The sequence below is a fragment of the Apodemus sylvaticus genome, chromosome 15 (assembly GCF_947179515.1).
Source record: "Apodemus sylvaticus chromosome 15, mApoSyl1.1, whole genome shotgun sequence".
Classification (NCBI taxonomy): Eukaryota; Metazoa; Chordata; class Mammalia; order Rodentia; family Muridae; genus Apodemus; species Apodemus sylvaticus.
The window spans coordinates 88,082,181-88,108,054 of record NC_067486.1 but is presented as its reverse complement, the minus strand read 5'-3'; the positions used below and the strand labels follow the sequence as shown (position 1 = coordinate 88,108,054).

Sequence of the window (25,874 nt, the reverse complement as noted above, 5' to 3'; positions counted from 1 at the left end):
GGGCCTTAAAAAGTCCTTCAGAATTTACCAGTATCTCACTCCCACCTTCTGTCTCTGGGTTCAGCTACTCTATCATTTTCCTGCAACATTCTCATCTATATCCCCGTTGCAGATGCTGCACTTGTGGTACCCTTCACACATTCACATTCACTCCCTCACCAAGCATTCTTAAATGTCACCCTAACTTTAATTATGACTCCCATGTTCTTAGGAAATGTAAACTTTTCCTTTCCACTTAGTATTCTACTACATTTTATTAATTGTGTTTAACTCCTTTACTTCACCTAGAATGCTAGTTCTGAAGGAACATGAATTTTTGTTTATTAAAGCCCCGGGATCTATTATCTATGGCAATAAGTGTTTGACAAGCTAATGGTTGGTTAAAAACAAAACAAACAAAGAAACAAAAAAACCCAGAAACATCACAGGAAGCAGTCACAATATTGATAATTAAGTAAAATAGTTTAGAATCCTTAAGAAATTCTGAGACGTATATTTACACCTCAGGGGGAAGAAGACAGACAGAGAAAATTAACACAAACTTGCTCATGAGAGGACCTGCTCCATTAACAAGTGAAATGGCCTTTTTTATTCAAAGTCAGAGTAATAATCTCACACATTAACAACAACTAGTCACAGTCCCATTATCCACTACAGCCTTCAAGTCTGAATAAAGATCAGGAGCACATTGTTCACCATCTTCAGTTCCCCACCCAGAACAAACACAAAGAACAAATTGGTACTCTGGAGAAATTCTTGCAAAAGAACTTTTCATTGTGGTACACTTGAATGATAGAGAATACATCAGTCATAACGTCAAAGAATTTCATCTATTCTGCATGGTAACTTACTCAATAAAAAATAACCTTTATAGACTTTTAATGACTATAAGTAAAAAGTAATTAATCATAAGTAAAAAGTAATTAATCATCCTTTATTGATACACAGAAACATACACAACAAACAGAATTCTACTATGTGCAAGCAGTTTATATATCTTCAGAAAGAATTATGATTGAGCTTTCACCAAATCTCAAGTCATTAACAAAACACAAAATCTGACACAAAGACTTAATCAAAATCATTTGTTTTTGTGTTCACAGAGAATAGATTTTGACATGGCTACTCTACAACTGTTTTGAACCCATCTTCTCAAAAACAACATAGCTTCACCTTTTGACATTACAAGTACTAAAAGCATTTGTAAATAAAAGCCTGCTCACAGACATACATAACAAAACTGAATGAAGTGGTGAAGCCACTATCAAAATGAAACTAACAAACAAAACAAATCCACATTATAAGTAGTAGTCCTAATACTGAAGAGAACAAACTTAGTAAAGATTATCAAGAAAATAACATATCAGAACAGAACAAAGGAAGCATTTAGTAAATAATGAAATGGAGCCGGAAATGAAGATGGGCAATTATATAACTAATGCTTAAGAAAGAATTCCAAAAATTAAAGCATATAAGATATCTAAGAAATTTTCCTGAACCCACCGATCGAGATGGCTTACCACTAACAGGAAAAATGTAATAGAGAATCACACCAAGAGTGAGATACAGTCTAATAAAGTTACTGAACTTCAAGGATAAAGAAAGAAATCTGCCAATACCCAGGCAGAAGTAGGTCACCTACAAAGGGGAAAAAAAAAAGTCAGGCTGGTCCCAGACTTCCCTATAGTAACCCTATAGGCCAATAGATAGGGGAACAGTCTGTTGGGTTTTAAGGAAAAAGAAGTGTAGCTCCAATTCTGACTTTTAATTTAAATATTAAAATATTGTCAGACAAAACATCCTTTCACTTGAAAGCCATGAATAGTACTTCAAAGCTAAGAATGTTGAGAATATTGCCTTCAGGCAACCGCTCTCAGAAAAGATACTTGATAAATATAATAGACTGAAGTGTATTAAGGCTTCGGCTTTTCTGTAGCAACAGGTTACTGTACAGGTCAAGTACAAACAGCAAAGGACCATCATTCTAAAATGCACTCAATTTCACATTTTAGCTTATTTGAAATCAGCATCCATATTACAACTGATGATGTCGTGGCTTGACAACATTTATCCATGTTAGCAGTTTATTACATGTTGGCTTTATTAAAGGAAAATAAAACATTAAAAAATTGATGGTATCCTAAACAAAATGAAATAAAATATTATTGTAAGATGAGAAGAACAATGAGAGCAAATTAAAAAGTAATTTTAAAAGATGATAAAAAACCAGGCAGAAACACAAGCAACAACAACAAAAAATGACTAATATTACAGAAGTAAACCCACATTATGTGAACAAGTAAAAGCATTTTAAATTGGGTCATCCCCCCCCAAAAAAAACCCCAAAAAACAAAAAAACAAAAAAAACCTAATCCTGATCCATCTACATGGATCCATCTACAGGGTCTACATGAGACAAACCTAAAAAGGTGACTTTGAGAAGTTAAAAGTAAAAGTTAGACAAAAAATGTGTCAGGCAGATATAAACATTTTTGAAACTCATTAAAGAAAAAAACAATGAAACATTGAGAGCCAAAAGACAGAGTCACATTTTCTAGTGATCAAACTCCAGCCAGACATCGTGACCAACACCTCTTATCCCAGACTTCTAGAAGGTAGAAGCAAATAGATTCAGAGTTCAAGGCCAGCCAGGGATACAACATGGTAAAACTTCCAACATTTTTTAAGACCCACAATCTAAGTCCTCTCAACTGATCATAAATTAAAATTAAGTACTGAGCATTCAATTAAATGTTAGAAAATAAAAAGGCTAAAAAACAGAATAAAGGAATTTCAAGATGTCTTAAAGTACTTAGAGAACAGATGCCTCCATAATTTTAACTCTCACTGGAGCTGAAGCCAGTGAGAAGTCTAGGCAGGTAAGGGTGTTTTGTTGCTAAACTTTGGGACTTGAGTTCAAAACCGAGAACTGATTTCCACTACACATGTGCCCATGGTACACATAAGCTCACATACACACAAACCTACACAAAATAAATGTGTAATTAAAAGCAACATGTGACAGCACACACCTTGAATCCCAGTGCTCTGGAGGCATAAGTAAGCTGATCTTTTTGGGGCCATCTCAGTCTAACAAAGGAAATACCAGGCCAGCCAAGCCTACATAGTTAAGACTCAGTGTTTCAAAACAATAAAGGAGCTATATTTGATGGCTCAATATTTTAGATGGCTCAATATTTGAGAGCACTGGTTTTTCTTCCATAGGACCCAGGTTCCATTCCCAGCACCCACACGGTTGTCTGTAGTTCCAGTTTCCAGAGAATTTGACACTCTCACACAGGCATACATGCAGGGGGAAAAATCTAGGTGAGGTGGTACACACCTTTGATGCCAGCACTCAGGAGGAAGAGACAGGTAGATCTCTGAGTTAGAAGCCAGCCTGGTCTTGAGTAAATTCCAGGACAGCCAGAACAACTCAGAGAAATCCTGTCTCAAAAAAATAAGTGGTTTTTTTTTTTTAAGTTAAAGTTCATCATTAGCTACATAGTGGGTTGAAAGTCAGTCTGAGCTATATGAGACCCTGTTTCATATATTGATAAATAGAAAATACAAATATCAACTTATTTCCCCATCAATTTGATATTGTAAGGGCGGAGTGTTTACTGAATCATGAGAGCTAGAAGTTCAGATCATAGTCACCCACATAACAAGCCAGGTATCCTGCACACACATGTAACTTATCCCAGCTTCAAAAGAATCACTGAAGCTTACTGACTTACACCCTGGCCAAAAAATCATGAGCTCTAAGTCCAAGGCCTTTTTGGAATAAGTGTGGTCTCGTTAGAGGAGTGTGTCACTAGGGGTTTGGCTTTGAAGTTTCAAATGCTCAAACAAGACTCAGTGTTTTTCTCTTTCTGCTGCCTGCCAATCCACATGTAGAACTCTCAACAACTCTTAACACTATGTCTACATGCCTGCCTGCAAACATGCGTCCCAACATGACAATAGACTAATCAAGCTCCAATTAAATGCTTTTTTTTTATAAAGAGTTGCCATGGTAATGGTATTTCTTCACAGCAACAGAAAACTGACACAGGCATACAATGACAGGCGCGCGCGCGCGCGCACACACACACACACACACACACACACACCTCTTTAAAAATTCTGTGAGTAGAATAGGTAAACAGTGTGTAAGAGCATCTGATGCGCAAACATGAGAACCGATGTTTAAGTCCCCAACACCAACAAAAAAGCCAGGCAAGAGCCAAATGTATCTGAAACCTGAGTGTGGAGTAGAGACATATGGGTCCAAGAAGCAAGCTGGCCAGATAGCCTAGGCAAAAGAAGAGGTTTGTTGGGCTGGGTAGCACACATCTTTAATTGTAGCACAGCAAAGACAGGCAGCTAGCTATTTGTAAAAATCTAGACCAACCTGGTCTGCACAGAAAGTTTCAGCTAAGTGAGGGCTACATGGTGAGAACCTGTCTGCTCGCATCATAAGAAAGAGAGGGGGGTAAGGAGGGAGGGAGGGAGGGAAGAGAACAAAAGAAAAAGAAAGAGAAAGAAAAAGAAAGAAAAAAACCTCTTCATGCCTGTGGTACACTTTCACTTTGCTATTTGGTCCTTGTGCTGATTAAGTTTTAAAAAAAACTATTTTAAAACTTTCTTTCTTTAAGGACTGTCTTAAAGTTTGGTTTGATACTGCAATTTTTTTGAGGAAAATATTTGCTTTGATTCACACAGTTTGAAGGCATAACATCCATTAAGAATAAAAAAAAAGTCAGTGGCAAGAATCTAAGGTGAGGAAGACACAGTGGCAAGAATCTAAGGCAACTGGTCATACACACAGTGTCTACCACAGTCAAGAAATAGAACAGAGAAACATTAATGCTATAGTTCCTACAATTCTTTAATAAAATTTTTATTCACAGTATTTCCTTCTATACTTAAACTTTTTACAGTCTATGTTCCTGAGCTTTTCAAGCATGTTCTCTTCCATAATTTTATTAAAGTACATTTTATATATGTTTGTGCTTCACTTTCCCCTTTTCCTTTACATAAACCATAAAATTTTTTGAGACAATGTTACTGAACACTCCTGGCTAGCTTGAACCTTGAAATGTAGACCATTTCCTTCTGCCTTTCAAGTGCTGGTTAACTTACAAACTTGTAAGAACTCATTCGGGGATTGAGATATATACGCTGCTTTGAAATTTTTCCTTTATTTGTATTTAATTTTAACTTGAACTATTTATATCCTGTACAGACAGATACTACTCTTTCCTATCTAAAAGAGCACACTGTTAACTGAAATATTGCCTACAAATGTAGTCTCCTCATTAATATTGGCATTGTAATTTTTTTGTCTTCCTTACAGCCCTTCCCTTATATCAATGTTTTTGTAGACTACAGGATCCATTTAACTCATTTACAATAAATACTGTTTTTCAAATGTTGACTATTTTATTAACAAATGAAGTATTTTGGAAAGCATTAATTCATTAAAATAATTTAGTTCTGTGGGTATACTTAAAATACTATATTTTACTAAAGATTGTTTGCTTAAATTATTTATGTTTACTTGTGTCCACCTGTGAACATGCAACTTTGAGTGTGTAGAGGTCAGAGGACAACTTGTGGAAGTTAGTTCCCTCCTTCTACCATGAAGGTTTGAACAAGCTATGCTTTAAACTCTATAAGGCTTGGTGACAAGTAAGTGCCTTTATCTACTGATCCATTGGTTCCTCAAATAGCATTTCACATATCTTTAACTACTTTTAAGTTATTGGCCTTTGATTCAAATCCAATTCTTCTCTAATTGTCCTCTTTAAGTTTCCAACCTCTCTGTGGTTTTTTGTTTGTTTGTTTGTTTGTTTGTTTTGTTTTGTTTTTTGGGTTTTTGTTTGTTTGTTTGTTTTTGGATTTGGTTTTTTTTGAGACAGGGTTTCTCTGTATAGCCCTGGCTGTCCTGGAACTCACTTTGTAGACCAGGCTGGCCTTGAACTCAGAAATCCACCTGCCTCTGCCTCCCGGAGTGCTGGGATTATAAGCATGTGCCACCACTGCCCGGCTATTCTCTGTGTTCTTTAAAGAGGTTTTGACCCTAGATCTTCTTTACAAATCTACCTTAGACCTATCACTTCTTTCCCAATAACCCAACAGAAACCTCACTAAGATCTATCTGATTCTCCTTTAACCACTATCTCTCTAAAATATGTCCTGAGCTTATACACTAAACTGATACTGAGTTTAACTTTCTACATGTTTTAAAAAAGACATTTAAAATTTTTATGTGTAAGAGTGTTTTGCCTGCATGTATGTCGGAATAACACATGCTTATCTGGTACCAGAGGAGCCCAGAAAAGGGTGTCAGATCCCTTGGGACCAGACTTACAGACAATTGTGAGCTATCCTGTATGTAGGTGGTACTGAGAATGAGGCTAAGTCATCTGGAAGAACAGCCAGTGCTCTGAACAACTGAGCCATCTCTCCAGTCTCTTAACAAAACTTATTTTTATGATGTTTAATTATGGGAATGGAGTGAGAGGTATAAGTGCAAGTCCCCAGAGAGTCTAGAAGAAACTATCAAATCCCCTCAATCTAGACTTACAGGCAATTATAAGCCATCTCATGTGGGTGTTGGCAAACTGAATTCCAGTCCTCTGAAATAGTAAGCACTCATAACTGCTGAGCCAAGTATCCAGTCCCTAATTTTCCGTATCCTAGTTTAAAAGAGGAATGAGTGCACATATTCAAAGTCAGGGAGACTCTAGATAGACTTCCCAAGTATTTCCTGTTTCCAACTCTACAAAACGTATGTGACCTGCTCCAGCTTTACAATCAATCCTACAACTATAATTACAACTTTTTTGTTGTTGGTGGTATTGTTTTTGTTTTTGGACTTGGTGTTTTTGAAACAGGGTTTCTCTGTATAGCCCTGACTGTCCTGGAACTCACTCTGTAGACCAGGCTGGCCTCGAACTCAGAAATCCACCTGCCTCTGCCTCCCAGAGTGCTGGGATTACAGGCGTGCACCACACCGCCCGGCTTATAATTAACTCAACTTATTTGTAATTTCTCTACTACTTCTTTCTATTCAATACTGATAAGGAATTCAACTTTCTATTACACAGTTACAATTTCACTATAAGAACCTTTATCTAGATATTGAACACTAAACATCCTTTAAGGCCTTAAAAATCATCTGTTTCAGATTAAAACTATAAAACTCTTTGTCTTTCTGGGATATGCTTTAATAGTCTAGGAAGGTGGAACCTGTGGAGGCTAACACCTTGGGAAAGAAAAGATGACTTACTTACAAGTTTTGAACTCATTTACCTAACTTGAATGAATACCCAGTATTTCTGGAGTATTACAAGGGTGAGTAAAATAAACTAGCTATAGGAATCACATTGTAACTTCACAAGCAATACATAAAAAACTTGCACAATTTAAAAACCAATTCTTACAGTTATCTCTCCAAGTGATAGCTGTAGTAACTGAAGAAATCACTAAGTAATTAATTCTGTGTTCAATAATGACTTTACAAATATTAACAAAGAGGAAGAATGGCTCAGCAGTAAAGAGCAGCAAGTGCCTTATTCTGACCCCTGTGGATGGGCAAACACACAAAAATATAAATATTTTAAAATGTATTTGTATTATTCTTATTTATGTACATGACCAAGACATGTATATGCAGGTATCCAAGGAGCAGAGAGGAAGGTGCCAGATCTCTTAGGACTGAGTTACAGACAGTTCTGAACTGCCTGGCCCTAGTGCTGGAGTGCAAAAGAAGCAAGCCCTCTTAATTACTTAGTCATCTCCCTAGCCCCATAAAATTAAATCTTGGGGGAAAAGCAAATATTGACTAATTCTCATGAAAAGTCTCTATTCTTGTCCTAAACGGTTTCCACATTCTACACATTTAATCTTCCTGAGTCTCATATACTAACTACACCACCATCTTTCTGTTTCAGATGAACTGATCATAGCTAAATAAAGCTTTCAACACAGGCAGTGATTAGAATCCCATCTTAAATTTTCTCAAAACAACAACAACAACAACAAAAACAAAAACACTTCCAGTTCCCTCCTGTGTCAACCATTCCTTCTCCACTAAATTCAATCTCAATATTAAATATGCTAACAATTCTGCAATTTTACCAAAACAAAAATGAAACACCCTAGCTTCAGGTGCTTCCTTTTGCCCTTTGAGGTACAATTTAAACAGTTGTTTTCATTTCCTATACTCACTTTCCTTTCATTCTCCCAAGCTCAGACCAAGCTTTGGCCCACTTCACTGAAACTGCCACCCTCAAAGTAACATTCATCTCCAGTGGCAACCTCATCCCTACCTTACCTGACCTCTATGTAAAACTTCCTTTGCTTGTCTTACAGACCAACCAAATTTGATTTTGTTTTGTTTTCCTCACTCTTTTCCTATCCTCCATCAGTTCCTGTGACTCTTAAAAAACTAGTGCACAAAGATTTAAGTTCTTTGTATCTACTACTTATTTCCTTATTGAACCATTTAGCCTCAAGAGGAGAGAGAGAGAGAGAGAGAGAGAGAGAGAGAGAGAGAGAGAGAGAGAGAGAGAGAGAGAGAGAGTAAAAGCCAACATTCACCCCACTAATACCAAGACCCCATGTGCCCCAGGCAATGTAAGTCCCTCTGCCCACTTCAGTGCTTCTGTGCTGGTTCTTCTCTCCACCTAGAAAGCTAGTCCCTCAGACAATCAACATGCTACCCCCAACCCATCCACATCACCAATCTTCTCACTCATCACTAATAGGTTAGAATTCCTAACTTAGGGCTGGAGAGATGGCTCAGTGGTTAAGAGCACTGACTGCTCTTCCAAAGGTCCTAAGTTCAAATCCCAGCAACCACATGGTGACTCACAACCATCCGTAACGAGATCTGACGCCCTCTTCTGGAGTGTTTGAAAACAGCTAGTGTACTTACATATAATAATAAATAAATCTTAAAAAAAAAAAGAACTTCTAACTTAATTGTCTAGCTCATTATCTCTCTTATGCTAGCAAGAATTTTATGCTGTTCATTCTTTGACTTACTTTATGTTGCTATTCTGGGAAGTATGCACTCAAATTATTTGGTAAATTTGGAATTAAATCTAAAGCTTTCATTTTATATATCAGAAGTTTAATGCTAGCAAGTCAAAATTTTACATGATCCTATGACTTAAAATATTGAGACTATAACCAGGGCAAGCCCTCTTGGCCTACATAGGAAAAAGAGATAATTTTACTACTGTTTTTCAAACTTTTATTTTTGCAGGTGGGGAGGGGGATCCCACTAGTAAATTTCTCTTCAACTGCAACAGATAGCCTTTTGTTGCTAGAGTAGCTACCTCTGGGGGGGGGGGAATGATTATTAGTATTTAAAAAAAAAACTAGGGAAAACAAATGTTAAAACTCCACTGGGTTTCTAAAATAACAGTAATGCTTTAAGACGGGGCCAAGTCACTATTCAAAAGTAAATTAGATTTGTTAATGTGAGGAATTAATAAGAAAGAACAAATATAACAAGAAACCCAATCAAGAAATATTTTCTTTTTTGGAGGGGGGTCGGTTTTTTTCAAGACAGAGTTTCTCTGTATAGCCCTGGCTGTCTTGGCACTCACTCTGTAGACCAGGCTGGCCTCGAACTCAGAAATCCACCTGCCTCTGCCTTCCAAGTGCTGGGATTAAAGGTGTGCGCCATCACCACCATATTTTCTTAATTTCTTAAATCAATTAGTGTCTGTGTGTGTGTGTGTGTGTGTGTGTGTATGTGTATGTGAGTGAATGCCACTAGAAAAGGAATTTTTTTTGCAATATAAAGTGCATACTACATGAGTCCTTTTCCTTTTTCACACTTTCACAAATTGAGTTCATTCCTAACCATACATCTAAATAACCTAAGCATATGATTTTCCTTTCCTAATTTTTTGTTTTTCAAGATAGGGTTTCTCTGTGTATCCCAGTCTGTCCTAGAACTTGCCCTGTAAAGCAGGCTGTCCTTGAACTCAGAAATCTGTCTGCTTCTGCCTTACCACCACCCAGTAACAGCTTTTTAGTAATGTAAAAGAAAGAAAGAGAGAGAGCGAGCAAAACAAAAAACAAAAAACAAAAAACAAAAAAACAAAAAAAAACAGGGCTAGAGAAATGGCTCAGAGGTTAAGAGCACTGACTGCTCTTGCAGAGGTCCTGAGTTCAATTCCCAGCAACCACTGTGGCTCACAACCATCTGTTATGGGATCCAATGCCCCTTTCTGGTGTGTCTGAAGACAGCTACAGCGTACTTATATAAAAAACAAACATACAAACTTTTTGCTCAAATGAAGTCCTTGGCAGGTCTTCTTTATGAGTTGCCAGCATCGCAGCTCTTAGTAAAGGGTTATTTGAACACAGGGATAAGGAAGCATTACAACTTAAGTGACTCCAGGCTACAGTATGAATACACCAAATAAAAGGATGGTTTGTATTATGGGTAAGTAGAACGGGACAATTTGGGAGTTCATCCTAATATTCAGAAAGGTATACAATTTAAAACTCAAAAATAGTCTACTCTGGAATTGTCCATTAACTTTCATATATTGAGGTTTATTTCAGGTAAATGCAACATCTGAAAGCAATGTGATGCTTCAGACTACTAAATGATTCCGATCTTAGTTCAGAATCCCAGCACTCAATGTAACACCCGGGTGTGGCAGTATACTCCTGCAATCTCTGTACAAATAGAAACAGTAGAATCCCTGTAGTTGCTGGGCAACTTTTCTAGCTAATCATAAGCATCAAGTTCCAGGTTCAGTGGAAAATACCATCTTAAAAATAAAAAAAATAGTAGAAAAAAATTTTAAAAGCTGGATATAGTGGTACCTGCCTTTAATCCCAGCACTTGGTTCACTGAGGCAGTTGGGTCTCTTGAGTTCAAGACTAGGCTGGTTTACAACAAAGAAATGAAGGTCCAGGTCAGTAGGGGCTACAGAGAATTCCTGCCTCCTCCAAAAAAAGGAGGAAGAGGAAAAGAATCAACAAAAGAAGAAAGTGGGAGAGAAAATTAGAATTAGGAGTACTGGCTACTCTATCAGGGAACCTAGTTTGAATCCCAACACATGGCTGCTTACAACTATAATTTAATCCAGAGGATACCTTTTTTCTGGCTCTTAGGCAGGAGGCAGAGGAGTAGTTCATAGAGGCACACAAGCAGGCAAAACACCCACACATACAGAATAAAAAGTAAAAATAATAAACAGTTAAAAAGTAAAATGAACTAAGCATAGGTGGATTGCACCTTTAATGCTAACCCTCAGGAGGCCTAGAAAAGTGGATCTATCTCTGAGTTCAAAGCCAAATGGTGCTTGAACATACTGAGTTCAGGACAGTTAGGGCTACTAAGTGAGACATTGTCTTCTTTTTTTTTTTTCTTTTTTAAGTGGGGTTGGGGGTGTGCTAAATAAAGTATTAAGTGACAGATGAAGATATTTAACCTGACACTGAAATCTGCCTATACATACATGCACATAAACACGTACACCAAAACACTTGGTTCTTTACTATTGCCTCAGATAACTTGATTCTAAAACATCTTAAGATGTCTAAGGGTGTTGTGCTGTTAATAACTTTATTGTTATGTTAATAATAAGTCATTGTGCTTCAAATCCCAGGAATTATTCTTTTATCTGCCCATATTGTCTCAGTATAATCTGCCCAATATGAAGTCTTTCAAGCTACCAGTACAGTGATGGTTAATTATTTGCTTGCTTTTACTATGACAAGGTGTTCTAAATATTTCCAGTCCTGGACTTATAGTCATTGCTCTAGGTAGTACTGCTTTTTTTCAGTGGGGAAAAAAATCAATATATTGTTGTACTTTGTAACCTATTCTCTTGGAATTGTTTTTTTCTTTTTTGGGGGAGGGTGGGGAAGAAGGGGGAGGAAGGGTATGTGTATTGGGTGTTTTGCCTGCTTTTGTGTCTGTTCACCAAAAGCCTGCATTGCCCATAGGGGGCAGAAGAGGATATCAGATCCTCTGAAATTGGAGTCACACAATTGTTATATCCTATGTAGGTGCTGGGAACCAAAACCAGGTTCTCTGCAAGAGTAACAAGTGCTCTTAACCACTAAACCATTTCTCCAGCAAATTTATTTCTTCTCTTTATTCTAGTCAATATAAAACACCCAGCTAACTAATAAGACAGCTTTGCACAAAACTAATCTACCCCATTCTAATAAAGACTATCCCAGATTAAGGAGGTAGAAAAATAAAAGGCAAAATTCAGCAGAAAATACTTTAACTTGGAAAGACAAAGTAAAGCTTCTTTTCTTTCTGAAGCCATCATGCCATCCAGACTAAGGAAGATCCAAAAATTACCACAATTCAAAACTCAGATAAGCGTTGTTAGGTGAACTTAATATGGATACTAAAGATCAAGCTTCAACTTGCAAACATGCGCATTAAAAAATTGAATCAGTTTACAAACAAATTATTTCATTATTAAAGTGGCATGAGACATTTGGTGTTCTCCCAAAGAACCTGGGTTCTGTTCCCAGCACCCATTTCAAGGTTGTTCACAACAGTCTGTAACTCCAGTTCCAGAGAATCTGACACCATCTTTTTTGGCATGTAAGACATCTGCACCCATGTGGTGTACATAGACATAACCAAAAATAAATCTTTCCCAAAAAATGTCTTATGCAATCTGACACAATCCAGGTATCCAGAGGGGACAGGTAAAGTGACAATACTAAACAGCCAGACACAAATACAAAAAAATGCCAGATTTAATGGTATATGCCTATAATTCTAGCCCTTGAGACACAGAGACAGAGGCAGACAAAGGCTGATGATGTCTATGTGTTCCAGACCAGCCACCTAAGGATAGTTAGACCCTGTTTTAAATTTAAAAAAAAAAGGAAAAAAATTAAATCCTGGCCCCCAAGAGTATTTAGTATCCATTCCTTTATTATTTTCCTTACATTTCTTTAACTGTATAGTTCGCTGAAGTTTATAAACACTGTGTCTGGTTAATCTTATTATATAATTTTTAAATTTTATTTGCAATATTTTATCACACAAATCATGTACTATAATAAAATCATAAAATTAAAAATAGTTGGGCATATCATTATATATACATGCCATAATATTCAGTAAAGATGCCATTTAAAATAAATATAAAGAATGAACGTTTTCAATCTAAGTCTTGACCAAAGTCTAGTGGCCTAAAAGTTTAAGGGTTGCTTAACTTGGATTTTAATTCTATTCAACTGTCATTTTATAACAAGAGATATAGTAGGGTTTTTTTTTTATTTGTTTTGGTTTTTGAGACAGGGTCTCTTTATATAGCCATGGCTGTCATGAAACTCCCTATGTGAATCAGGCTGGCCTCAAACTCAGAGATCCTTTTGCCTCTGCCTGTCAAGTGCTGGAATTAAAGAAAGGCATGTGCCACCATCCCTGGCCCTCTTTTTTAAAGAGTTATTTATTTTATACACACATACACACACACACACACACACACACACACACACACACACAGAGTTGCTGTCTTCAGACATACCAGAAGAGGGCATCAAGATTCCTATTACAGATGGTTGTGAGCCACAATGTGGTTGTTGGGAATTGAACTCAGGACCTCTGGAAGAGCAGTCAGTGCTCTTAACCGCTGAGCCATTTCTCCAGCCCTCTCTTGGACACTTAAAAAGAGATTTAAAGAATTAAGTAGGCAGGTCTAGGACAGAGTACTTGCCTAGGAAGCACAAAGTCTTCTGTAACAATGTACAATAAATACATAGTAAATAAAAGTTTCTTCAGTCATAGCACCAACAAGCATTTGGTATTACATTGCTAGTGCTTGGAAAAACAAACAAACAAACATCTCCAGATTTACCAAGACTTGTTTATGCCTCTAATAGTCACCTATTATACAACTCTCATCTTACAGGGGAGTATCTCTTGCTGATCTTCAAAGCATGACAGCAGAGATGGCTTCAGTATGTTGACACACAAGTAAAAATAGAACAGATTTCAGGGACTCAAAATGAAAAAGGCAGAGGAAGAATATAACAAAACCACAAAATGGAGATGAGTTCACATAATTTGCATTTAAAGTGCTGAATAACTCAACTGTACCTTTTAAATGAGTTTTACTAAAAGTAGCACCTATTACTGATATTTCAACAATATAGAGTTCAGAATTGCTTGTCAATACAACTTTTAATTTTACTTTTAATTACATGATTTTTATGTGTGCTTGTACATGTGCAGCATACCACAGTCAGAGGACAACTTGCAGGAATAGTCTCTCCTCCTATCATCAAGTAGGTTCAGAGGATCAAACTCAAATCATCAGATATAGTTACAAATGCCTTTACCTGCTAAGTCATCTCATTAGCTCAACACAATTTAGTTTTTATAAATTGATTTTATACCATTAATCTGAAGACTAATTTTAACTCTCATGGATGCTTTCTACTTTCTCAAAGGCTTTACATGAATATTTTTATACTAATTAAATAAACACTAAATTTTAATAATGCTAGTTCACAATAAGTATATATACTAAATACATGAATTAGACAGCCAATCATGCTCAGGTCCCACTGTTCATCATAGATGAATTGCTGCAGTAAGTTTTCATAAGTAAAGCTTGCAGTTTTGACAAGAACCAAAGTGAATACAATGAGGAAGATAAGTAAGCAGAGGTGAAGGAGAAGGAGAAACAAAAATGTCTGAGGGAGGGCTGGAGAGATGGCTCAGCAGTTAAGAGCACCGACTACACTTCCAGAGGTCCTGAGTTCAATTCCCAGCAACCACACGGTGGTTCACAACCATCTGTAATGAAATCTGATGCCCTTTTTTGGTGTGTCTGAAGAGAGTGACAGTGTACTCACATACATAAAATAAATAAATCTTTAAAAAAGAAGATTTAAAAAAGAATGTTTGAGGAAAAAAAAAAACACTGAGAATGCTAATTTGACTAGAAATTCTATTATCCAAAAGATTGCTTAGGTGCTGGAGAGATGGTTCAGTGTTAATAGCACTAACTGACCTTTCAAATAACCACAATTCAATTCCCAGCACCCATAACTAGCTATGTAATTCCAGTACCAGAGAGTCTGATGACCACTTTTGGACTCCAAGAGTGAATAAAAAACTTATTTACAATATAATGTGCCAGTAGCCCAAAACAAGTATTCCTTTCCTAACATCCCCAAAAGAGATTAAAATTAAACGGATTCTTTTAAATGACATTTTGTTCTGTTTTGTTTTGTTTTGTTTTTCAAGACAGGGTTTCTCTGTACCTGAAACTGGAAATCCACCTGCCTCTGCCTCCCAAGTGCTGGGATTAAAGGCATGCACCACCATTGTCAGGCAAAATTAAACAGATTCTTATCACTACAATTCATTTAGCATATATTTACTTAGTATCTACAATATGCCAAGTTCTACAAATACGTTGTAATAAAATGTAGTAGTTATTAATGCTGCTGTTAACAGCTAAGGTTATCTTATTGGGCCTCAACATAATTGTGACTAGGTGTGTGGCTAACATAACACTGTGACTAGATGCAATTAACACCGTAAAACTCACAATGCATCAAAATCATTTGTAGTCAAGAGTATTTAAATTACTGTGCAGGAGCTTCCAGAAAGCTCTACCAACATTTCAGATGATGGTTACTCTGTTACTCAGTAATATCATGGATTAGAGATGCTTGCCAACTTTAACAAATAAAGAATCCCCTGTGTTTGAAGCCATTGAGATCTTAAGGTTATTTGAGGTTTCTCAAAACTTTTTGGTTTTTTTGTTTGTTTGTTTGTTTTTGTTTTTTTGTTTTTATTTTTTGTTTTTTTTTTTTGAGATAGGGTTTTTCTGTGTAGCCCTGGCTGTCCTGAAACTCTGTAGACCAGGCTGGCCACGAACTCAGAAATCTGCCTGCCTCTGCCTCCCAAGTGCTAGGATTAAAGGTGTGCACCACCACCACCACCACCACCACCACCACCACCACCACTACCCAGCTTGCCTTTTTGTTTTTTTAAGGTTTGTAAGTCCCACACCCTTTCATGAGCATTTATAAGTAGTTACCAATTGCTGGAGGAGGGCTTCATGAAGTTCCACCCCTCTCTGAGGATTCATAGGTAGTTAGTGGTTGCTGGAGAATGGTGAGACATTTTCCTCAGTGGTGTAACCACTGGTAAGATATCTATGCTCCTGTAAGTAACACTGGTACATACATACAAATATACATACATACATACATACATACATACAGACAGACAGACAATCAATACAAGGTGCTGAAGAGATGACTCTGCAGTTAAAAATGCTGGCTGTTCTTCCAAAGGATCCAGGTTCAATTCCCAGAACTTCTGAGGCAGCTCACAATTGTCTGTAACTTCAGTTCCAGGATACTCAACACCCCCACAGAGACATATATGCAGTAAAAGTACAATGCAAGGCAGAAGCAGGTGAATCTCTTTAGTTTGAGGACAGTCTGGTCTACAAGAGCAAGTTCCATGACAGCTACAGATACACCTAGTGTCAGTTAATTAACTAATTAATTAATTTTAAGAAGGCTCAACACAAGGCTATGTGTAAGTTACAAGGTTACCTATGACTAGGTATCTGACTTCAGACTGGTAAAGACACCCTAATATATCATTCTATTTAATTTTTAGAAAATGGTCATTCAGCTGGGCGATGGTGGCACAGGCCTTGAATCCCAGCACTTGGGAGGCAGAGGCAGGCAGATTTCTCAGTTCGAGGCCAGCCTGGTCTACAGAGTTAGTTCCAGGACAGCCAGGGCTACACAGAGAAACCCTATCTCGAAAAAAACAAAAAGAAAGAAAGAAAGAAAATGATCATTCAAACCCACAGAAAACTTTCTAAATTCTGTTCAAATAACTTAGTGATTGATTATTCCCTTCCTGTTCTTGGTACAACCTTATTATATATAGCAATGTCATATTTTTTAAAGCAATGTCTTAATGTAATTCCAAGTACTTTGAAAGTAAATAAACCCAAGTTAAGGAACATAGATACAAAGCTACAAATACAATCTTTTGGGAGTGGTGGCTCATGTCTGAAATCCTAGAACTGGAGAGGGTAAGGCAGACAGGAAGACAGGAAAGACTTCAAGAACAATTTAGGCTACATGGTGTTTTTTTTGTTTGTTTGTTTGGTTTTGGTTTTTTGTTTGTTTGTTTGGTTTTGAAACAACAAACAGGGTTTCTCTGTATAGCCCTGGCTGTCCTGGAGCTTACTCTGTAGACCAGGCTGGCCTTGATCTCAGAAATCCGCCTGCCTCTGCCTCCCAGAGAGCTGGAATTACGGGCATGCGCCGCCTCCACCACCACCGGGCTCTACATAGTGTTTCTAAAGGTCACTTTTATAGGTGGGAAATTTTGCTCAGTTGTTAAAGAGTACTAGCTGCTCTTGCAGAGGACCCAGGTTCTGTTCCTACCACCCACATGGGCTGCACACAATCATTTAATGCAAGCAAACCAAACACTTGTAAACATCAAGTAAATTTTTAAAGGGTTCTGGGGGCTGGAAAAGTAGTTCATCAATTAAGAGTCCAGGCTACTCCTCCTGAGGACCCAGGTTTGATTGCCAGCACCCACTTGACAGTTCAGAACCATCTCCAATCCCAGACGATCTGAGCCTTCTTCAGGCCTCAGCAGCACCAGACATGCCTATGGTACACGTACATGCAGGCACCCACACACCAGAGCATAATTTTGTTTCGACACCTTTTGCTTTGTTTCAAGACAGGATGTCTCTGTGTAGCCCTGGCATTCCTAAAACTCACTCTGTAGATCAAGCTGGCTTCAAACTCAGATTTTCCTGCCTCTGCCTTCTGAGTGCTAGAATTAAGACATGTGCCACAACCACCCAATTTATTCGGGTCCTTATGGCAGGTTAGGTATACAGCTTTCTGTCTTCTGGGGAAGTGGGGAGGTTAAGAGACTCCAAAACATGATACTTAAATTGTTGCCACAAGAGAGAAATAACAGGAAAGCAATAAGCAAGTGGTTTTCAAAAACTATCTTTTTATCTCTCCACCAAAAGCATGTGGACTGTGATTGTTTCAAACATATATTTATGTTAAACTGATAGAAATTCATGAAGCTTTCCATATTTTTACGGATTTGTATTCAGCTATAATGAAAAATGAAATTATGGATTTCACAGGAAAATAGAGAAAATTAAAGTATATTCAGTTAACCCAGACACAGAAAGATAAATAGTATACTTTCATATGTAAATCTTAGTTTCTAGTTGTTAAATATGTGAATTTAAATGAAAGCAAGATGAGAGGCGATAGGACACAGATATGAAAGCAGATGGACTGATGGGAACAGACAGGTTGATAGAGATATGGGTAAGAATCAGCCAAAACTAAGTATATATTAAAAATGCTGTAAGGAAACCTATTACTTTAGAAGCTAATTTTTAAATTAATACTTTTATAACAGTATGTCACAGATCATATTGGTGCCAGTAGAGCCCAGAAGAGGGCATCAGGTCTACTTGAACAGGAGTTACAGACAGTTGTAAGCCTCCCTCCCCTACCATGGGTACTGGAAATGTGGAGTCCTCTATGTAAGTACCTTTAACTATTGAGTCATTTCTCCCATCCTTTTTAAGTAATATTTTCTTAAACATGTGGACAATATTGATAAAAGTAAATGGTTTTCAGACTGCAGTCTTTATCCAAACACATCCACATATCTCTAGACTACAAAAAATAATTGGTTTACAAGAATATGGATTAGTTTAAGCCTTTGGCCAATTTTTGGGTGGGGGGAAGTGCGGGAGAAAAAGAGGGAGGGATGGAGGGATAAAAAGAAAAGAAAAGCTAAACTCATCTTGGCAAAGCTGAATATGGCAGCAAATCTCAAAATGGGGTAGTGGTGGTGCATGCCTGTAATCCCAGCACTCTGGGAGGCAGAGGCAGGCGGATTTCTGATTTCGAGGCCAGTCTGGTCTACAGAGTGAGTTACAGGACAGCCAGGGCTATACAGAGAAGAAACCCTGTCTCAAAAAAACCAAAACTAAAACAAAACAAAACAAAACAAAACAAAAAACAAAAAACAAAAACAAAAAAGAAAAGAAAGAAATCTCAAACTGCATTTACTGCCAAGGATCTATAAAGCAGTTATATATTATCTAACTGACCTACTTAAAGTAAACTTAGGGTAAACATCTTCTTGAAATGAAGTCTTAGGATACTTAGGTATCACTTAGTAACAAAGGATATTTTCAAGAGCTTAGTGTTCTGCATTGACTGGTGATCCCTCTCCACAACCTAAGTGTGCTAGACCACTTTTAAGTATCCCCAAGCAAGGGTTGGGACAGGATTTTGCTTTTATTCTCCTGGAAAAAATAAAAACAAACCCCTGCCCAACTCGCACTTGTGTGTGTGTGTGTGTGTGTGTGTGTGTGTGTGTAGCAGAGAAAAACAAAACATCCAGCTGATGTTCCTTTTCAACTAGTGTCCCAAAAGGAAAAACTTTCTCCTCCACACTGTCTTAAATACCCTTCAACGCAAAGACCCTCCTTCCTGCTTACTTATGTTCACTGCTTGTGGGCTGATTACTTGCTCACTGCCTCTTGACCTCGCACTGACTTTGGTTCTTGGAGTAAAGGTGTGTGATAGTGCTGAGATACACCACCACAAAGTCTTTTCAGTAAATATCAAAGTCTTTGGGGATTCACAGTATGATCAAATATCCTGCAACACTCAAGTGCTGTGGGCCATTTCAACTTTACTGTTTTGTCTCACCCCTAGATGCCACAGCAATAGTTTACCCAACTCTCTAGTATACTATTTTATAGCAATTACAAAGATTGACTGCCTTCTTTACTAAACAAAAGCATTTTTACTAGTGTCTAATAAACCCAATATTTAAAGACAATTCAAATAAGAAAACTACTTTGAAAAATAATTAATTCTTAGGACAATTTTCTAATTGTCATTCTAGTAATAAAGGACAGATAGGCAAGTAGACAGATGTTCAATATAATATAAAGATAACTAATTTAGAAAACTCTCAATGGAGTTAAATTTTACCTAAAAGTAGGCTGGAAAAAAGGCTCAGTGGTTAAGAGTACATGCTGCTCTTCGAGAACCTGTGTTTAGTTCCCAGCACCCTTGTAAGGTGGTAATTCCACCAATTTCAGCTAAAGAGAATCAGACACCCTCTTCTGGCCTCTGCAGGTATGTATACCTGGCAAACACATATATATGAGTACACATAAATACATTTTATACACATACACACAAATAAAACACTGGAGGGAGGATGTGGGGGTGACACACTCCTTTAATCCCAGTGATAGGGAAGCAGAGTCAGATGCATTTCTGTGACTTAAGGCCAGTCTGGTGAACAGAGCTAGCTCCTGGACAGTCAGGTTTACACAAACAAACCCTGTCTTGAAAAAAACAAAAACAAAAACAGTAATAGCTAGAAGTGATGGCATTCACCTTTAATCCTGACAATTGGGAAGAAGCGGGATCTCTGACTTTGAGGCCAGCATGGTCTACAAAAGAAAGTTCCAGGACAGCCAGACTACACAGAAACCCTGTCTTGAAAACCAAAATAGATAAAAATATGAAAAAGCTGGAGATGCTTTAGCTGTTGGCAGCACTTGCTGTTTTTACAAAGGAACCCAGACTGGTTCCCAGGACTAACATGGTGGCTTTAGAACATCTGCAACTTCAGTTCTAAGGGATCCAATGCCTTCTGACCTCTGCTAGCACCAGGTATGAATGTAGCACATAAAACATATGTGGAGCCGGGCAGTAGTGGCGCACGTCTTTAATCCCAGCACTTGGGAGGCAGAGGCAGACGGATTTTTGGGCCAGCCTGGTCTACAGAGTGAGCTCCAGGACAGCCAGGGCTACACAGAGAAACCCTGCCTCAGAACAAAACAAAAAACAAAAACAAAAAACAAAAACAAAAAACTCATACATGGAGGCAAAACCACCCATTAACACTCACACACATTGGGCTGGGGAGATGGCTAAGATTTAAGAGCACTGTCTGCTCTTCCACAGGACCTGACTTCAATTCCCAGCACCCACAAGGCAGTTTGAAACTGTCTATAACTCCAGTTCCAAGGATCCAACACCCTCACACAAACATACATGCAGGCAAAACATCAACACACATAAAATATAAAATAAACACACATTAAACAAACAAATCAAAAACATTTTAATAAAAATAAATCTTCTTTGAAAATTTTATCTATAACATTTTGAAGTAATAAAGGATTCATAGAATATTTCACTTTGGGCATTGTTAATTCTCCAATTTAAACTATTTATAAAAATATGCGCCCAGGGACTGAAGAAACCGTTTAATTAAATTAGAGGATCAATGTTATCTACTCAAACCACTATAAAATAACCACATTATCTTCAGAGTATTGTCTTACCCTTCCTACAGAAAAAAAATAACTTTTTATCTAGCTCATTTTAAAAATGAAATTATGAAAGAACCATTTTAAAGGAAACCAGTCACAATACCTCCCTTTTCGCTCCAATGTTATTTATTACTTGACCCATAGGGTCTATACTGTAATTTAAAAAAGACAATAGTCTCCAAGGGCCCCCTGGAATGATACACACAGTAAGTGAAAAGTATTCTAGTTAGAGGAAGGCTGAGAAGAAAAGGGAGTATAACAATCAAGACAGAGATGGGTAGGGCATATGTTTCAGGTATTTTGGCTTTTGATTGTTGTTGTTTCCCCTGTTTTCATTTTTATACACAGTTTCCTAGCTGTCCTAACATGCCATACGTGCCTGGCAGAGTTTGATCTCTAGACCCATAGTAGAAGAAATGAACACATGTAAGCTTATATGTAAGCGTATGTGTATGTGCCCTTACACACACATTCATAGCCACACCATATACACAATAAACAAAACTTTTAATAAGAAATTAGAAATGAGGACTGGGGTGATTGCAGAGTATGTAAAAGTGCTTTTTTCTGCCAACACAAGGACCTAAGTGCAATAAATTAAAAAAAAAAAAAAGCAGGGCATGGCCATGTATGCTTGTAACCCACACATAGAGAAAAGATAGAAACAAGCACATATTAATGGAGCTCACTAGCCTAGTTAAGACCTTAATCTTCAGGTTTAGTAAGAGACCCTGTCTCAAGGGCTGATACATAAACCAGACAGCGATAAAGAAAATGCCTGATGAGTCTCCTATGCTGCACAGGCCTGGACCTCCATGCACATATTACATATGCAAGTACAGGCATACAAATCAGTGGTAGGGATGGGGGGGAGGAGGGAGACAAAAGGAAAGGGGAAGGGAAGAAAGAAAAAGCGAAGAAAGTAAATTTAAAACGATTGCCAAAATGAAAAATTAAATGGTCAGTCTAAATAATAAAACAGGCATAGATGAAAACCAAGCTACTAATCTGGAAAATAAAGGTGAGGATGAAGTGGAAATATCTGGTTTCTTTAACAACTCAGTTGTGTCGTGTTTTTTTTTCTGCAAGCTGTTGTGTGAGAGAACATGCATGTGCTGTTTTGCTGAAAACAGACACTTCAGAGGGTACATGATGTTTAGAAAGGACATAAATAGAAACTCACAATGAGGACACTCTTGCACTGCTACATGCCCGCAATGCTTTCCTGGTCTTAGAAACACACAAAAGAACTTCTCGTGGTATTCCAGCTCATTCTGGCCACTTTCCTGACTTGTGCCATTTGGCAGAGTCTTGCTGTTTCTGCTGGATCATGCTGCCACTACTGATTCATGTTTGGTACTTGCTATTGAAATGGACTGCTGATATCCTAACATCAAAGAATGGACTCGTCCCAAGGAATTACTTCTGAACAGTCCACAACACCCTTTCCTATTATCCTTCTTTTTCCCCTACCCCTGGTTGATAGGTTAGAAGAATGGTTGAAACATTTAAGAACCCTAGATAAAGTAGATTTTGAAAAATCTAAGCCTTCAGAAGGAAGTCTATATGGGTAAAAAGAGCAACATTTAAATTTTGTCAAGCCTTCACAATCATGTGACCCAACTCGCAGCATTAGGAAAGTTGAGAACCACTGGTATAAGGGGAGTTCCTAAACAATATAGCAGTTAGTTATTTCTGGGTGAATGATTTAAAAACAAACGGCAAAAACAAACAAAATAAATGGCTTTGTCCTCCCCTGTCACAACTGCAGAGCTGGTGGCACCAAGAAACAACAGTGAACGTGTGAAAACTCTGCAGTGGTGGTAGGAGTTTTTAATCAAGAAGTTATTTCACTACTTTAAAAAAACATATACTGATGGGTTACCAACTTCTCACAATATCTTAAAATTGAAGTGTGAGTTTTTGTGCACTTACTAACATACTAATTTACCAAGCATTGACATATAATATGATTGGCATTTACTTAAGTCAGTATATCTGGGTTTGATTTGTTGGCTTATGACTAAATATTTTTAGTGTGCCAAGTCTATAAAGTGTTCATATGCCTTTACAAATCAGATTTACTCAAGAATGTTAGGAAGTGGAATTCAGAGTTCTACTTGTGAAGGAGCTTAAAGAAACAGAAACATTACTGTTAAGTCAGTGATAACCAAGTTACAATCCGGGAGAACCACAGAGGATCAGTGCCTTCGTCAGCCAGCATCAGAGAAGCTTCCTCCTGCAGCAGATGGGAACAGATAGAGATCTAACCAGACATTACACAGAGAGTGAGAGACACAGGGGCCCGAAATTGGATGTCTCCACCAAGCCCTCCATCAGCCCTAAATGGAATGTCCTCCCCTCTGGGTTCAGGGGACCTGGGGGAAGAAGATGTTAAAGAGCCTAAGAGCCAGAGGCGGGGGGGAGACACCAAGAAAACAGGGTCTTCTAAATCAGCTGAGTAAAGCTCATAGGAACTCACAGAGACAGAGCAGCATGCACACAGGGCTTACTCAGGTCTGCAGCAGGTCCTCTGCAGATACGATATGGATTCTAGTTCAGTGATCCTAAGGGATTCCAGAAGGTATGGACAAGTGTGTCTGATTCTGTAGCCTTCTCTTGGATCTTCTCCTTCTGTTGTTTTGCCTTAGACAACTTGGATGCAATGATTTATCTTATTATATTTTATTGTTATCTCTTAGAATCCTATTCTTTTCAAAGGAGACTGAAAAGGAATGGAGCCACACCAGAAAGGATATGGGGAGGAACAGAGAGGAGCAGGGGAGGGGAAAGCCTGATCAGGATATATTATGCAAGAAAAATTAATTTTCAATAAAAGGAAAAAAAACCTTTCCCCTGGGCATACCCTATTTCTGCAAAACATAAAGTATATGGTATATTTTAAACAGGATCTGTGTATAGTTAAGCTGCTACGTGGTAAAAACTTCATTCCTATAGCAGGTCCTCCAGATAAAGCTAAAAGTTAAAACACATGCTGTGGCAGGTCGACATCCAATTACTAGAACTAAGCATGTCAGAGATATAATTAGTTACGACACTAGGACAGGCATGCATGTTTCAACACACACAGCTCAGAACAACGCTTTGGCACTGTATGAGAGAGGACTTAAACCAAAGACTTAAAGAAAGGTTACAGAGTGTGTATATACTTGTTATTATTATTACCTAAAACTTGCCACACCAAATTATTTCTTTTAAGTTATAAGCATATTTGATTTGTATAAACATCTTTTTAAAGACTTCTCAGGAGAAATGAAAAAAGAGAGAGAGACCTACTCCCCTCTTTCTCTAAGCCTTCCACATTAAAGAAGTTTATGTAAGAAAATTTGTTTGATAGAAAAAGAACAGGACTGGTGGGGTTGTTCAACGGACAGAGGTGCTTGCCACCAAGGTTGACAACCTGAGTTTGATGCCTGAGACCCGCATGGTTGAAGGAAAGCATCCAATCCCATGCACATGCATGTGCACGCATGCACACACACATTAAATATAAATAAAGGGAAAATATGTACCTTCCAAAGAAGTTGACCAAATGCACTTATAAATTCTGATAAAATCCTAAAATCTAATTACAGGCTTCTCAATCATGAATAAATCCAAATCTTGAAAATAAAACACATGAGGCAACACGACTTGATGTTGACAAAGTCTGTCTGAGAGATGTAAAGATACCTGCCCCTCAAACCAAAAGAACTATGTAAAAAAATTAAATGGAAGATGATTCTATCAAAAAAACTTAGTAGTAAATCACGACCAATTAGATTTTTATCCAATAATAAAATCGTAACATTAAAAAGATGTTAAGAGGCAGAACACGGAAGCACACATCTGTAAGTTCGTGGTGCTGAGGCAGCGGTAAGCCTCCCACAGGTGGCTGGCCAGGCAGGCTAGCTGGAAGGGTGAACTCAGGTTCAGTCAGAGCCCTCTCTCAACAACTGAAGCAATAGATGAGGCTATCAACATGGGCCTGTGGCTTCCACACCTGACTACAAACATTCTCAGATCACCTGCCACTCATAAATGAAGCCTCTTTCCTGAGAATTTTAGCAAATGTGTTTGTTTGTTGATAACATTAATACTAATACATAAATTCTAATCAAAAAAGTTCCAAAATGGCAAGGTGGAAACACACACACAACACACACACACACACACACACACACACACACACACACACATCACAAAGCAGATTTCAAATGTGACAGCTTTAGACTTCCCAAAACCTGCAAATGAAATTCCATAGATGATGTTAGGTGCAGTGAAGAGGACGTAGGCTGAATGGATGCTAGACACATAAAGCTTGTAATTAAGTGCATTCTCGAGTATAATCACCCACCCTGGAACAAGATCAAACATTCGGAACTTATTCAATGTAAAGCAGCTAGACCTTATACTCCCACAGGAATACAGCACATGACGATGAATGATGACCTAAATCCCATCTAG

The 25,874-nt window shown here is 37.8% G+C and overlaps 1 pseudogene; it reads right to left on the bottom strand.

The window, feature by feature from the left end:
- LOC127665604 (ubiquitin-conjugating enzyme E2 G1-like) overlaps window positions 1-25,874 on the bottom strand; it is a 106,388-nt pseudogene that overhangs the window by 38,329 nt on the left and 42,185 nt on the right.